Below are 5,315 nucleotides of genomic sequence, written 5' to 3'. Positions count from 1 at the left end.
GTTGGTTAATTAACGGAACACTAACGGAGCTTTATGAAAATGGCCGTCAGAATTATTTAGCTTTAAGTAGTTTTTGGACACAGAATATCTTTTAAATTTTAAGTTTCAAAGAAATTCCAAATTTTAATTATATTTATTTTGATTTCTTTGAAAATTATTTCTTCATTGGAGACGAATGTGACTGACAGCAAGCTAGATACAAATTGCCATAGTATTGAGATTAAAAAAATGCTTGTTCACAGTACAACTTATGAAAAATCGCCAACTTATAACTAAGTTACTTTTAAAAATCGTCAAATTGTCATAACAATTTTTAAAATGAAACACTTGAGTTGAACATTTTCAAAAATCGTCAACTCATAACTAAGTTGGTTAAAATCGTCGTCAAATCGTCACAGGTCAAATTTGCCATCAAAAATCGTCAAAATGACGAAAAATCGTCAAAGTTGGCACCGCTGTCTACGACCATTAAGTTATTCATCTGGTGGCTGCCGAACACATACACACTCACACAGATATATGCTCGCATTACTACAACACCAACAATAATGACAATAGACAATGAGATGAAATGAGAATGCAAAATAACAAAGCAAAGGGGCTGCCATTCTACGAGAGAGCAAGAACTAACATTTCGATAAGCAAACAAAAGAACATAAAAGAAATTCAGGAAAATACTAGAAAATGAATAGATGATTCCAACAAGTGATAGCGAAATTTTATCGTTACAATTTGAAATTTTAAATTAACGGAAACTAATTTAAATAAACTTATATCTATAATTATTCGTAACAGTACATTTACTAAAATTTCGTATTTTTCGTTTATTGTTAAAGAAGTTTGTAGAAATTCATTTTAGTGCTCACCAATATGGAAAATATTTATAGCTTATTTTGATTAAAGCCTCTACTTTTTTTTAAATAACATCGCGAAATAAATCGAAACTAAATAGCTAATAGAGTTTGGCGTCGTTTTCGAATGTCCTCCTACATTGAAAAAATATTTTGCGAATGCAAATCTTGCTTAGCGTAGGAGACGCATTTCTCTAATATAAAGTTTTTTGTCCTTGTCCAAAAGTCGATAAACTTTTCAATGATGTCGTATTGTCCTTATAATTAAGTGATTTTACTTAAAAATGGGTATCATAACATGAAAGAAAAATTTTTTGGGGTAAGATCAACTTGACTTTATTAATTCAGAAAAATTCTTTAAAATTAATGAAATTATCCTTAAATTTGTTGTCTTTTTGCAACTTGACTACAAAGCAAAAATTCTTTCAAAAATAGGACACGTTTTGCAACACTTTATTTTAAATACGTTTTTTACTTGAAACATAGCATAAATTCTACTTGAAGTCGACTCTGAATTTGGAAAATAAAGTTGTAGTTAACTAACTTTTAAAGGACTTTGATGGCATATGAAGAAAAAAAAGCTGAAAAAAAATAAAAATTAAAATTTGCTTCCTAGAAGCAAGTACACAAAACCCAAATTTAAAAGAGAATTGTGTCTTAAAAGTATCCTTACTTATATTCTCCGCTTTTTTGGCTCGGAATCAATACCAAAATTATTAAAGTAAAGACAAAATCTTTGGAACCGGGCATGTTTTTTTTCAGTGTAGGTGGACATCGGTAGTGAAAGGGTAAAACTAAGTTTTCTTTTTATTACCCATTTTTGTTGTCTTAAGGTATGTTTTAATAAAATCTTCATTATTAAATGAAGCCCGCCTAAAGGCGAGATTGGGCATTAGAGGGTTAAATCTGAACAGATTTGGAAACAAATTTTTACACTTCTATAAAATCTCTCTCCCGGCTCATGCCCTGGAACGAAACAGATTGAAAAAAAACGGGTTAGTGAAGAGGGAAGCCGACAATATCATACCCTTCACTACCCCTACTAAATTAGTAAACCTACCTATTTGGGGGTCTTATTAGAATAAGTTTGGGAGTTAAATCTGGATCGCATACGATGTGACAGATGCCTCTCACTTTTTCGCATATCTGTATATAAGAAAATTAAGAGTTACATGTTTACGGGAGCTATATCTTATTCCGAACCGATTTCAACCAAATTTTGAATGAATAGCTAGATTTTACTCCCTTGTAAACTTTGGCCTCTGTGGTCATATATACATTTGGGAGCTATATCTAAATTTGATCCGATTTCTTCCAAATTAAATAACGTTCGTCCTTGTGCCCAAAAAAACTCCCTGTACCAAATTTCATCAAAATCGGTTAATAATTGCGACCGAAATCCTGTGAACAACAAATACATGGACAGACGGATGGACAGACGGACACCAAGCGCTAGATCGACTCAGGAGGTGATTCTGAGTCGATCGGTATATATTTTATGGGGTCTAAAATCAATATTTCTTGTAGGCAAATTTTTTGGCAGATCAAACTTATTATACCCTAACCACTATGTGGTTTAGGGTATAATGACTTTAAAACAATGTGTTGAAACATTTTATTAATTTTGAAGATTTTTTCAGAAATATTAAATCCATTTTGACTTCATTAAAACGAAATTTGCATTCATGTTAGGATACACATTTTTATGTCGAATCATTTAGCTATAAGGATAAATAGACTTCATTGAAAAGTTTAGAGACTTTTAGACAAGGAAAAACTTTTTTTCAGAGAAATACGTCTTCTATTCTAAGCAAAATTCGTATTTGAAGCATGTGAAGTATTTGGCCTCCCGACAATATTCTTTGCGGTGCACCATCTACTATTTAATATGTGATAGAAACCAAATTTATGAAAATGGACCAAAATGGACAAAATTCTGTTTGGTCTGACCATCGGACCAAATTCAAAAATTAGAAATCTTTTGGACCAATTTTGGTCCGATCGGACCAAAACGGCAACGCTGATTGGAATTGAAAGTCTATACACAGAGTACACTGAAAAAAAAGCATACTCGGTTCCAAAGATTTTGTCTTTACTTTAAAAAATTTGGTATTGATTCCGAGCCAAAGAAGCGGAGAATACAAGTAAGGATACTTTTAAGACACAATTCTCTTTTAAATTTAGGTTTTGTGTACTTGCTTCTAGGAAACAAAATTTAATTTTTCGCTTTCTCAGCTTTTTTCTTCATATGCTATCAAAGTCCTTTAAGAACGAGTTAACGGCAACTTTATTTTCCAAATTAGGACTCGACTTCCAGTAGAAATTATGCTATGTTTGAAGTAATAAACTTCTTTAAAATAAAGTATTGAAAAACATGTCCTATATTTGAACGATTTTTTGCTTTGTAGTCAAGATGCCAAAAGACAACAAATTTAAAGACAATTTCATTAAATTTAAAGAATTTTTCTTAATTATTAAAGTCAAGTTGACCTTAGCCTATACATTTTTTGTTTCATGTTAAGATACCCATTTTTAAGTCAAGTCACTTAATTATAAGGACAATTCGACTTCATTGAAAAGTTTATCGAGATTTGGACAAGGAAAATAACTTTATTTTAGAGAAATGCGTCTTCTATGCTAAGCAAAATTTGTATTCGTATTTTAAAGACATGAAATCTTTGACCTCACGACAATATTTTTTTCAGTGTAGAAGTAACTACTCTCCGAAAGTTTTTTTGTTTTGCAACAGACGTAGAGAAGAGGTTTTGTTATATTTGTAATGTGTGTGTGTAAGTTTATGTTTGCAACAACCTCCATCGACATCAGTCCGTGGTATACCCACGAATATTCTTACTCAGATCTAGTGTTACCTAATTTCGCTTTTTTCCCCTTTATTGTATAATAAATGTATATGCGCACATTTTTCAACCAAAATTGAAACTATCCATAATTTTAATTAAATTTTCGAGAACTAATATCAGAAATAAGAGAATGCTAGGATATAGTACAATAGTAAAGCAAATATGAATGTCCTTACACTGAAAAAAAGCATGCCCGGTTCCAAAGATTTTGTCTTTACTTTAACAGTTTGGGTATTAATTCCGCGCCAAAGAAGCGGAGAATACAAGTAAGGATACTTTAAAGACGTAATTCTCTTTTAAATTTGGGGGTTATGTACTTGCTTCTAGGAAGCAAATGGTAATTTTTCATTTTTTTAGATTTTTTCGTCAGTTGTTATCAAAATCCTTTAAAAACGAGTTAACGAGTTATTTTTTTTCATAATAAGACTCGACTTCCAGTAGAAATTATGCTATGTTTCAAGTAAAAAGCGTCTTTAAAATGAAGTGTTGAAAAACATGTCTTATTTTTTTAACGATTTTTTGCTTTGTAGGCAAGATGCAAAAAGGAAACAAATTTAAAACAATTTTATTAATTTTAAAGAATTTTTCCTAATTATTAAAGTCACGTTGACCTTACCTCAAAAATTTTATCTTTCATGTTATGATACACATTTTTAAGTAAAATCACTTAATTATAAGGACAGTACAACTTCATCCAAAAGTTTATTGCCTTTTGGACAAGAAAAAAACTTTATTTTAGAGAAATGCGTCTTCCATGTTAAGCAAAATTTGCATTCTTATTCTAAGGACATGGAATCTTTGACTTCACGACAATATTTTTTTCAGTGTAGAAAACTAAAAAATTAAATATAAATAAGATCGTTTAATTGCATTTATATGACGTTCATTACAAACATCTTTGTAGTAATACGGGATAAAATTGATCGAAAGTACTGTTGTTACTTTTACAACACATACTAGAGATATATTTTGACATTTGCCGTTTTTGAAAACAATTACTAAAAAAACACGTTGTGTTTTCCCCAATGTACGTACGTACAAAAATACATATCGTACATTTTAAACGTTTGCTCACACTAGCTAAGTACTAGCTAAATTTGAAATTACCTACACAGTGTAATTTCAAAGTTACACATTTCATTCAAGTAATATTTTATTCGGAGCGGAGCGGAGCGGTTTTTCATTTGGAAACCGCTCCGCTCCCGCTCCGCTCCGGATTTTAGAAATGCCGCTCCCGCTCCGCTCCCGCTCCGGCTAAAAAATGGCTTGCTCCGCTCCGCTCCGGATCCCTGGTTGTGAGACCAAAGATTTCTCTGATATAAAGTTTTTTCCTTATCCAAAAGTCGATAAACTTGTCAGTGAAATCGGTTTGTTATAATTAAGTGATTCGACTTTAAAATGGGTATCTTTACATTAAAGAAACTTTTGTTTAACCAAGGCCAACTGGTTTTAATAATTCAGAAAAATTCTTTAAAATTAATTAAATCGCCTTTAAATTTTTGACTTTTTGTATCTTGATTACAAAGCAAAATAATTTCAAATATAAGTTATGTGTTTTAAAACTTTATTTTAAAGGCAGGTTTTACTTGAAACATAGCATAAT

This window comes from Haematobia irritans, chromosome 2 (assembly GCF_050003625.1).
Source record: "Haematobia irritans isolate KBUSLIRL chromosome 2, ASM5000362v1, whole genome shotgun sequence".
NCBI classification, from domain to species: Eukaryota; Metazoa; Arthropoda; class Insecta; order Diptera; family Muscidae; genus Haematobia; species Haematobia irritans.
Note: the sequence above shows the minus strand (reverse complement) of the source record.